Below are 12,260 nucleotides of genomic sequence, written 5' to 3' on the forward strand. Positions count from 1 at the left end.
ATGGATGTAACCCTAGCACTTGTCACACTATAAAAGGAACTCCCTAGAGCTTAAATAAGCTTCCAATACATTCTTGGAGAGTGTGAATCGATTTTGTGCTAAACAACTTATTCTTGCAAGCCTCCTTTAGCACTTGGTGTTTGTGACACACTAAAGGCATCACATTTGAGGTGCTAAAGCTTTTGAAGGCCAAGAAATACAAGTCCTATTAAGAGGTAAGTTATCTAACTAGTTATTTTGTTAAATTGTCAAATTGTATTCTAGTTAGGATGTATGCTTTGGAGGTCTAAGCAATGGTGTTTTGGTAAGTTGGAAGAAGAAGGTATTCAAGCTCTCCCGCGTCACCACTAAGGCCAATGTTCTTGCTACAATAGCCAAAAGGGTTGGCGGATCCAACTAGTTCCTTTTCGGGTAAGGGTTTATCAAAGAACTCAAAACTTTCATCTTCCATTTCCTTTATTATATGATGAGAGATACCATGGTTAATGAGTTTGAAGACACCATATTCTTCACAAGCCTTTACAATGAGCTTTGCCACTTTCGATCGACTGCAAGAAAGATCGATCACTGGAATATCTACTTCCCGAATCTTTTCCATTCGGATTGGATTAACTTGCGTAGCTACCACCATTTTGATGGTAGATTACAAGGTTGTGATGAGATAACAAAACTAATGAAGGATGAGAAATGAAGATACATGGAGAATCTATGAAGGCTTGAATCATGGAGAGAGAGAGAGAGAGAGAGAGAGAGAGAGAGAGAATCTATAAATAAGCGTCGAAGTATTTATAATAAATTTCTTTCTCGTATCCACACATGTCTCATATTGCTGTCCCTTTTTAAAGCATCATTGTCGCTCTTGCTCCTACGGTAATATATATATATATATATATATATATATATATATATATATATATACACACACACACACACACACACTAGATGTACGCCTGCACAAACCGGCGGTGATCCATCGCTTTTTTTTGACGAATAATTTCTTAGGGGAAATAATGATTAGATTTTATTATTGGTTATTATGTAATAAAAAATTACCAGTTTTAAATAAAATATTTATGTTCATACCTTTTGTTTATATTACATGGTTATACTATTGATGTAAATTAATTAATATTGGTGTTTAGTTTAAGAAATGTAAATTAATTTATACATATGAATTTAATACTTTAAAATTTTCACATTTCTCCAAATTGAATTTCTTAATTACTTTTCTTAGTCAATGTCTTCAAACTTTTGGCAAGTATTAATGAATTATTTATGCATAATTGATTTGTACAAAAAGTTTTGTAACTTATACCTATTAAAATTCAATACAAAACCATAATTAACCATGAAACCAATCTTTTTTTCAACTTTTAGAACTTCTTTTTTGTGAAAAAAAAAAACTAAAAATACAGATATTCATAACTTTTTATTGTGTTTCCAATGATATGCAACTCGATAATTTTTTTTTCGTAAAATTCACAATATGAATATTTGAAAATTCACAACGTGAATCTAAATTCACACGGTGAATCTAAAATTATATTTAGCATTCACAATGTTAAGTTTTGAATTTAGATATTTTTAATTTTTTTTCGATATATTTGTAATTTTTAGCAAATTGGATGATATATGTGGACTTTTTTTAGAGATTCATAAGGGTAAATCCGTCACAAAAAATAATAATCCTAATAATCAAATTAATTAAATACCACTAAAAAAGAAAACAATTCCTAAAATATTTCACTTATCTCTCGTCCTTTTTACACATTCATTCATTCATACTCTCTCTCTCTCTCTCTCTCTCTCAATCATCTTCATCGTTCTAGCTTCGATACAACCGTTGTCGTTTCCTTCCTTCCTCCTGCCATCGCCTAGCCTCCAGATGGTGATCGATCCTCCATCTTAATCACCATTTCCTACCTTCGAGATCATGGTTCTTCTTTGACATATCCTTACCGCCTATAAATTTTGATAATAATTCGGATATTTGTGGTTTATCGGTGATGTTAGGTCATGCTCTCCGCCTAACAACGAAAAACTTTCTTTAATTCTCCTTTCGGCCACTACTACGTCTCCAGATCGATTTCATTGGTATTTAATTTTGTATATACATATATATTTTCGCAATGCACTAGACAATTTATCAAAAATTCGGAATCGTGAGTGTACTTTTGTATATAATTTTGCATATATATATATATATATATATATATATATATATATATATATATATATATATATTCTGATTTATGATTCTTAGTGTAAATTCATATCTTATCAGCTTAATTGATCCATTAATTTTAGATAAATCTACATATAGACTAAATCTTCTCCGAATTCGTTCTTAAGGTTGTAGGCTGAGAATACATTATAACCTATATGTGAATTTATAGATGAAATCGTTAGGGTAAGCCGGTAATGTTAGTTTGATAACTTCCTCTTCGATCTTCAAACGCTTTACGCGCCCACTCAAAACATAAGTTTAATTCTTCCTTTTTATGCAATTATTACTTCTTTTGTTTCCGAATCGTTCTTATGGATGTTTTATACTAACAATTTGTTTCACTATAATGTACACTTTTTTGTTTTGTTTGAAGATAAATTCAGATATATACTCCATATTCATCTGATTAACTATCCATAGCAATGTGGCCCTCCCTGCTAAATTTGTGGGATGTTGAAGAAAACCGACAAACACCCTCATGAACCTTGTTACACTTGCCAAAAGTGCGAACCCTCTGACCTCCGGATCGCGAATCGGCGAGATTATACCGCTTCATTGCAGGCTGGGACTAAACTGGAGTTTGGTGTTGCTCCCTCATCTAGGTCTCTATCTCAATCTCTCGCCTCCTTGCGACATCCTGAAGCTCAAAGAGGGTACTTTAGAGCTAGGTAAACACAAACTGTCGAATATCAATCTTGAGCATGCTCAAGTATCGAGACATATGGATCTGCTCCGAAGCAGCAAACCCAGGACATAATAGAGCTCTCTCAGTGAACATCTTGGTGACCTCCATTACCGACTACGTTGTGTTTCTCAAATGCAAATACTCCTAAGACAACCTCTCCATCTCCAACAGGGGGCATACCTTATGTGAAACATCTCGTTGAACTGCTCTGAAGTAACAACAGTCCTCTGCTCAGGAGTGTAGGAACCGGTCATCTTGTTTCAGCAGTCCTTTACGCCCAACCAAAGGAGGTTCAGGGCACACCTTACCATCCAGTCGTCCGGACAGGAATAGGTGCCCTTCACATTAGAAATCCACCTTATAGCCACAATCGGTCCTTGTACCCCGTTAAACTCCGGGGGCTTCGTGCTGCAGATGTCTCGGTATTGAAATGAACCTCCTTCTCGGCCTCCTGCAACAACGACGGTTGTGGTCGCTATACCAGCAGTAGTCTCAACCACAACGGCGTACCGCTCATCAAACAGCTAAATTATATCGGTCTTGATATACCTAAAAACCTCGAGGAGGGAACCTCAGACCGCAACAGCTACCTCAGTAGAAATCAACCTACGTATGTCATCATTTTTTCTTCAATCATGTCCTATCCTCACTACCAGCTCCATAACCATATCCTCTCGTGAACACCATACTGAAAATGAACCAAAATATATTACAAAATGCCACAGTTCATACTATCATAATCATCATAGAGAGGCTAAACCCTCGGGGTTTGTGACTTCTTCGTTACACATACGAGTCCTGTGCTTTCAGTAGTATGGGCCCATACTACCTTCCGTACCTACATGTATTCGTCTAAAAGGATCATCACAAACTAACTTAAAACAAACCCACCACTAGGATACACGTACATCCTATACTCACTCTCTCGGGATTGGCTAATCATGTTGGATTAGGTGTCTCAGCCCATAACTATAATTTGTATGTACTTGACCCGAGAGTAGCATGGTCTTTTGGGTTGCCTTCGCCAATGGAACTTGATAGGATGGACTTTTGAGAATAAGGTTATTTATGATTTGTTAATATATTACAAGTATAATATATTAATATCAAATCATATTAATTAATTAGTATCGATCAAGAATTAATTTGGAATTAATTTAGTGATAAAAAGAGATTAATTAAATATACGGGGACTAATTTAGTAAATCAATGATTCTTATAGTGTGGGCCAATGATCCATGGTTATTTAGGATGGGCTAAACCAACATGGATAGTCCATGGAGGTATAACCCATGGAGCCTAAGTAATATGAAGAGTCATGGTGCATTAAGATTTGCATGGAAGTAACCCTAGCACGTGTCACACTATAAAAGCAACTCCCTAGAGCTAAAATCAGTAGCCAATACATTCTTGGAGAGTGTGAACCAATTTTGTACTAAACAACTTATTCTCTCAAGCCTCCTTTTGCACTTGGTGTTTGTGACACATTAGAGGCATCACATTTGAGGTGCTAAAGCTTTTGAAGGCCAAGAACTACAAGTCCTATTAAGAGGTAAGTTATCTAACTAGTTATTTTGTTCAATTGTCTAAATGTTTGCTAGTTAGGATGTATGATTTGGAAAATCAAATTCCATGTATAATTAGAGAAAACATAGATCCAAAGCATCTACGGTTGCATGTGTACCACAAGGTCGTTAGAGTGCTCAAGACCCTTCAAATCATTGCTCATCTGGGCGGCTGCTCACACACTCACTCATGAAACTTCCATCAACTCTGTAGCCACTCATGTATGCTAATCATACATAACGTTGAATCTCAAAGACAGTCGGATACTTGTTTCTAACTAAGCCCTTCATCAGTCAAGAACAACAAATAAGGCTAAATCAAACATTCTCAGGCTATAAAATCTTAGTTATGTATAACTATGATGCACACACTATGCAACTAAAGTAATGATGTTAGTTCCATCTAGCATACAAGAAGTTCTCCAAGGCTATTAGGCATCATACATCATGTAATTTTATCATATAGTTCTTAAAGATCCCTAGCCTATCACTAGCTTGCAGTTCTACCATTAAATCATAAAAAAATAACAATGTGGGTAACTTGGGGTATACTTTCTTACTCCAGCTGATCATACACATCCTATCCAGGATACATAATCTATTGGGCCGACATTGGTGCCTTCGACCCCCAAGTACAGAGAGGAAACGCAGCTCGGTCTAAAAAGATAGCAGAAAAGAACACTGCTCCAACTGTCAACTTTACAGGTCTCCTATATCGAAAACAATGACCTAGACTCAATTAACAACTCAAAATATCCAAAATGCCCCTATGCACATGTACCCTCAATTATGCCCAATGTACTCTCCTTCTGCCTTTTTTCTTCTAATATGTGCCCAATCTATTAAGAAACATCGTCTAAGACTCAAATCTAGCTCCAAATAATGTTCTAAGTCATAAAGTTTCAAACTTTGTGACTTTTCAGGGCAATAAGGTGTCCAAATCTTAAACCCTAACATTCACAATATCCTAAGCCACACAGAACATGCATGGAAGAAATTGTAGGGTCAAGATCCCATCTTTTTAACTCTAAACACTCCAAAATGCCCAAAAGGATAAAATAATTTGGTCTAGAGTAGTCCATACTCACTTAGACCTAGAATATGGGACTAAAAGCATATAACTTCTAAAACTAGCAACTTCTAGAAAGATAATTGTTGGGGTTATTTTGGTGTTGTGTCAATAATTGTATAATATTGTTTTATCTAATCTAACATAAAAGGCTGGGCCTCTCTACATGATATTAATGTGCTAGGGTTAGAGTGTAAATAGTGCAAGCATGCATCGTGTTTTGTCAATCATCTTGTAACCCTAATCTGCCATTATAGTAGTAGTTCATAATCGAGCTCTTTGAAGGCAGTGCTTTTAATCATTCAGCACAACTTTGATCTCCAATTTTTGTTTTTGATTATTCTACTTGTTTTGAATCTATCGCTCTTATAAGTTTTAATCTTATCAATTGGTATCAGAGCAGGAGATTGTGTAATCTATACACATCTCTTTTGTTAAACATGTATTAGGGTTTCCGCTTTTATTGGATCTATTATCTGCCATCTTCATCGTTTCTTAACGACTATTGACGTTGAATCTAGATCTTGATTCTAACCTAAACTCGATTTTAGTTTACACATCTGGTTAATTACAAGTTTTTATTGAATGGAAATCATGCATTCAGAAGATTCTCATAATCTTTCATTCAACCTATCCAACATTATTGGTTCTAAAACAAGAACACTGATTCTTTTTCCATATGAATATGAGGTGTGGGCGCTACACTTCGAGGATTACGTTCAAGGACTTAAAGATCATGGTTCCTTGATATGGGAAGCCGTGACGATGCAGACGATTGAACATACTAGTACAAGAAAATTTGTTAAAATTCAAGCCGAATACAATAATCTTCTGTTTGAAGTAAAAGATGTCCCACAGGATGAAAAAGACAAGCTAATTAGTAATGTGAAGGCAATGAGGATAATCAGATTCACTTTGCCTCCAGACACCTTTCGTCTTGTGAGTGCCTGTGAGACAACAAAAGAGATATGAGACATGGTAAAAGAACTCTATTATAGTGATGCTGATCTTGAGCATTCCATTCAGACGCTGCTTCTATCAGAGTTTGGAGCCTTTTTCCAGAAGCCTGAAGATAAACTTGACCAAACATTCAACCGATACAATCATATTTTAAGCAGGATGGTGAAAAATAAAATTGGACGTGAAAAGGTTGAACAAAAGGTCGCATTCATGAACGGCTTGAAGCCAAATGGAAAGCTATGGTGTCAACGGTTAAAGCGCATGAGCAGTTCAAAACCTACACTTTGGCGAAGCTTTTGGGAATTCTTAGGTCTCACAAGGACAAAGTTAAAAAAGAAGCGAAGATTGTTTCTGGGATGGGCTCTTTGGTATTAGTCACAAAGAACGAGCAGGTTGTAGCAAAAGACGGTTCGGAGATGGACCTATTAGATTGTGAACTCTCAAAGGAGGATTATGCACTAATGGTGTCAAACCCTAGGAAGTTCGCCAAAAAGAACTTTGGACGCAACGAAAACAGAAACTGGCAAGGAAACTATAGTTCTGAGAAGACGAAGCATGAGAGTGTCAACAACTCTCAAAATGAAGAAGTGAAGAAAGATAGCAAGCTGGTGGGAGATTTTGGATATGACTGTAATTATTGTCATGGAAAGAATCATTTAACAAAAGAGTGTATGTTGAAAAGGCTCAATGAGAAGAAGGATGAAGGAGAAGAAAAGGAAAAATATGAAGCTTAGTATCTTCGAAAGATAGAGGATCTTAAGAAAAGGAAGAATGCAGATAATGCTAAAGCTGCTTTGATTAAATAAGAAAATGACTTAGTGTTTGGAAGCGTTGAAGTTTGGTCAAGTGACTCGAAGGATGACACAATTCGCAGACCGACACATGGCAAGTGCTTTGTTTCGAAGGCTGGTGTTTCGATGTACGAGGGAGAATGCTTCATGGTCAACAATGATTTTTCGGAGTAAGGGGGATATACTTCTGACAGTTGCTTCGCTGCAAAACTCGTCACAGAGCAATTCAGCGAATGTAAGAAGATGAAAAGCAAGGTAAATTCTATTCTGGAATCTTTAAGTGATAGTTTAAAGAGAACCCGTTTAAGTAATACTAACTTAACTGATCAAATCAACAGGGTAACATCAAAAAGTGAAGAAAGGCGGATATGGATTGAGAAGTTAGAGTTGGAGTTATCTAGGTCTAGGGATGATTTAATTTATTCGCAAAGAAACAATTTAGGGCTTTCGAAACAACGGAATATTTTTTGTTTGATTGCTAAACAATTTTATTCTAATATGACTGAGCTGCACATACATTGTGAAATATGGAAGAAAGTACATAAAATGATTTTGCCCTTTCTAGAAATGAAAGAGGATGAAATCGATGAAAAGTGTTTCAAATGTGAATCCGTCGTGTCATCTGATGAAGTCTTTGATGCTTATAAAATCGGACTGGACAAAACTGAATCTTATATAAACTCCAAAGAGCATAAGAACATGCTAAAACAGATTTTGAGCAAGAAAGACAAAGGGCAAATTAAATCTGATACTTCACAGTAATTTGACTCTTTATGCACTAAATGGAGTTCAGATAATACACTTGATGTTGAAAATGTATCTGAATTTGATGATGATAGTGACATGAGTGAGATCTCTGTGGAGGATGAGGTTAATTGCTCTGGATTTGTTAAAAGTGAACCTAAACTTGTGAAAAATTTGATTTCTGAAAATTCCATTGAGTACATTCATATGTCTGAAAATAGTTCAAAAATTTTATAAGAAAAGACACCTGTTTTCCCAACGGTTCAAACTGTTCCGAACCAGGTCTTTCCAACCTTAGGACTTAACAAAAATTAGACCAAAGAACTATTGTCCCTTGTAGAAGAAGACAACGCTGATGGGTGCGGTGAATTTTTGTGGTCTACCCCTATTGACAATGCAGGTGAAACCCAAGGTCTCTCAGAAACGACCTCTTGGAAGACGAAGGGAAGATATGTGGCATAACCTTTGAACAAGGTCAACTCTAGCTACAAAATAGGAAGTCTGAGTGGAACCAAAAATGTTCCAAGTGATGTGTCGTCTGAAAAGTCTGAAATCCATGCTAGAAAGCCAAAACCTAGGGCTAATATTCATAAGTTTGTTGAGCAATTCGTTGCTCAAAAACGTCAAGCAAATGATAGATATAATAAAAATCTAAAAGAAAGAAAGCATTTCTGGCAATTCAAAAATCCTAACTTTGTTCATTAAGAAAAATCAGCAAATCTGAGTGCGAAAGTATCTTCAAATCCGAATCCTAAAAGTGTTTCAAAAAGTTAGTCATCTTCTTCTCCGATTGAAAAAACAAAAGTTTCTCAAAAATCCCTATTTTCAAAACAAGCAAAATATTTTGAGCAAAAAGAACCTAATGTTTCACAATATCTGCCAAAATATTGTAAGATACAAAGTGCAAAGAAAAGTTTGTTTCAGAGTCAAAAATTCATTCCGAAAACTTTGACTCAAACTTGAAAAAGGAAAAGATGGTGGAGAAAAGGATTTTCAAGCAATGAATCAAACATAATAAAAGAAAAAACTCTTTTCAAAGAAATCCTAACGATGAAAGGATCGTTTTTTTTTAAATCACTAAGAAAGATAGTTTCACTCTGATTAAACAATGTTACTTGGTTGATAAAGCAATAACATTTCATGTGTCTGTGAAAACCTCACTTGGACCCAAACAACTTTGGGATCCTAAATCTCTTTGATTTTTGTAGCTGATACCTGACGAGCAGTTTTACTCCGAATGGTACATTTTTAGTGGTTGCTCATGTCACATGACAGGAGGGAAGGAAGAATTGAGAGAGTTCAGATCAATGAAGAATGGGAGAGTTAAATATGGAAATAACTCTGTTGGGGAAATTAAGGGATATGGAATGATTATGAATGGAGAATTCTCTATTCGAATGGTAACCTATGTGGAAGGCCTAGAACACAACCTAATAAGTGTATCTCAATTGGTTGTAGGTAGAGGCTTGAAAGTGTCGTTTGACGATGAGGGATCTAAGATAATCAAGAAGAGATCCAAAACAGTGTTGTTGAAGTCCAAGCGAAAAGGCGAGATGTATCCACTTAATCTGAATCCCATCAATGGAAAGCCAACCATATGCCTTCTTACGAAAGCATGTTCGGATGATAGTTGGCTTTGGAACCGAAGGCTCTCACATCTCAACTTCAAAGACATCAATAAAATCGTACATGGTGATAATGTGCGAGGGCTACCATTGTTGAAGTTTGAGAAGGATCATCTCTGTGCGGCCTACGAACTAGGGAAGCAAAGCATGAAGAGTCATCCAATAATCATAAACACCAAAGGAATTGAGACACTTGAGCTTTTACATATTGATCTCTGTGGCCCATCTATAATCGAGAGCATTGGTTCTAACAAGTACATTTTAGTTATTGTTGATGATTTTTCAAGATTTACGTGGGTGTCGTTTCTTAAGCAGAAATCAGAAGCAACTCCTAAGCTCAAGGACTTTATAAAACAGATCGAGCTTCAACTACAAAAGTTGGTTCGTAGCATTCGTTGTGACAATGGTTCGGAGTTCAAAAGCCAATTGTTTGAAGAATTCGTGACAGAAAAAGGAGTAGCTCACAACTTTTCAGATCCTCACACTCGTCAATGGAACGTGGTCATTAAGAGGCGAAACCAATCTCCATGCAAAGCTGCGAGAACCATGCTATCGTTTGTGAACTTGCCACTCTTTTTGGGCAGAAGCTATCGACACAGTCTGTTTCACACAAAACTGATCTATCCTGAACAAAATATTTTCCATTACCCCTTATGAAATTCTTAATAAAAGAAAACCTAATGTTATGTATTTTCATATCTTTTGTTCCATGTGCTTCATCTTTAATTGTAAGGAACAATGGAACAAATTTGATGAGAAAGCTGACGAAGGAATTTTCTTGGGGTATACCTTAACATCGAAGGCATATCGGATTCTAAAAAAGAGATCAAGAAGAATCGAAGAGACCTACTATGTCACCTTTGATGAAAGTTATCTCAAGAAGTTTCAGAAGATTGACTCTCAATCAGAGCAAAAATTTTCCCATGAAAATCCAATGAAAATTCCTCTCTCTAGCCTTTATGAGGAATTCATGAACTTCTTTGACAAACCAGACAAAGCCATCTCCTCAGAATCCAAAGCACCAGATAACAAGGAAGACGAGTTGAAAAAGATTATTGATGATGCTGCGAACGATATTGAACATGAGCCACCCACTTCGCAAGACTCTGTAATTTCGTTTCGGCCACAAGCTGCGAATTCTCCACCATAGAGGGGGGGGGGGGCTTCACTTCAACCTATTCATCTCATACACCTCTTTAGGGGAGAATGAAGCCCCTAAAATCAGCTTAGAACCACCATTCCAGGGGGAGGATTCAACTCCGAATGAAGAGCCAAATCCACCATTTCGAGGGGGAGAATGAGAATACGAATGATGATTCGGATTCTCAATCTGAATTTTAAGAAATAAATGATGAATTGGATCCATCTTATGATCCAAGATATCATCCTTTAACAAAATGGACCATGTATCATCCCAAAACACATGTAATCGGAGAAGCCTCTATAGGAGTTCTTACGAGAGCGCAACAAAAGGCGAATCGAGCTGCTTTATTCTGCAAAATGGAATTTTTCATGTTCAATTCGTTAATCTCCAAAATTGAGCCCAAAAATGTTAAGATTGCTCTTAATCTATCTGATTGGGTGCAAGCTATCCAGGAGGAGATCAATGAGTTTGAACGAAACAAGGGTTGGAGGCTAATTCCAACTCTGAAGGATGCTTCTATCATTGGTCTTAAATGGGTGTTCAGAAATAAGCTTAACAAAGAGGGGAATGTGATCCAGAACAAGGCGCAATTCGTCGTAAAAGGATATTGCCAAGAAGAAGGGATTGCATATAAGGAAACTTTCGCACCAATTGCAAGGCTGGAGTCAGTTCGCATCTTTCTGGCATATGCAACACACAAGAACTTTGAAGTCTATCAAATGGATGCTAAGTATTCCTTTCTAAACGGGGATTCAGAAGAAACAGTGTATGTGGAACAACCACCTTGATTCGTAAACGAAAAATATCCGAACCACTGTTACATTCTTGACAAAGTAGTCTATGGTCTGAAGCAAGCTCCACGAGCTTGGTATGAAAATCTTACAAGAGTTTTAAAACAATCCAAATTTAAACAAGGCTCGGTCGACCCAACCTTCTTTCGCAAGAAAGATGGTGACCATTTGATTATCGACCAAATCTTTTTTTGATGAAAACATATTTGGATCTAATAATCCTGGATTAACTGTTGAGTTCTGAAAGTTGATGGAAACTTAGTTTGAGATGAGATCAATGGGTCCCATTAGATTTTTCCTTTGTTTGAATATAAGACAGAGTCAGGAAGGAATCTTTATCAACCACGAGGCTTATACGAAGACCTTACTTGCGAAGTTTGGAATGGTAGGAGATTCGAAGGTGAATTTCCAATGGCATTCAGAACAAAGCTAAAACTGTCATTGGAAAAACCATCTGTGGATATGACACTCTATGTCAAATGATAGGTTCATTGATGTATTTAACTGCTAGTCGTCCAAACATTATGTTCTCTATTTACTACTGTGGTAGGTTTCAAGCATATCCTCGTGAACCCCTCATGACCGCTGTGAAGAACATTTTTAGATATGTAAAATGAACAACCTCGCTTGGAATTTAGTACCCATCTAGTTTGGGGTTC

At 36.5% G+C, this 12,260-nt stretch overlaps 1 pseudogene; it reads right to left on the reverse strand.

Moving 5' to 3' along the window:
* Positions 1-286: 286 nt before the first annotated feature.
* Positions 287-631, reverse strand: LOC145060087 (gibberellin 2-beta-dioxygenase 2 pseudogene; annotated as a pseudogene).
* Positions 632-12,260: the final 11,629 nt, after the last annotated feature.

This window comes from Lactuca serriola, chromosome 6 (genome assembly GCF_051521515.1).
Source record: "Lactuca serriola cultivar US96UC23 chromosome 6, Lser_US96UC23_V15, whole genome shotgun sequence".
NCBI lineage: Eukaryota > Viridiplantae > Streptophyta > Magnoliopsida > Asterales > Asteraceae > Lactuca > Lactuca serriola.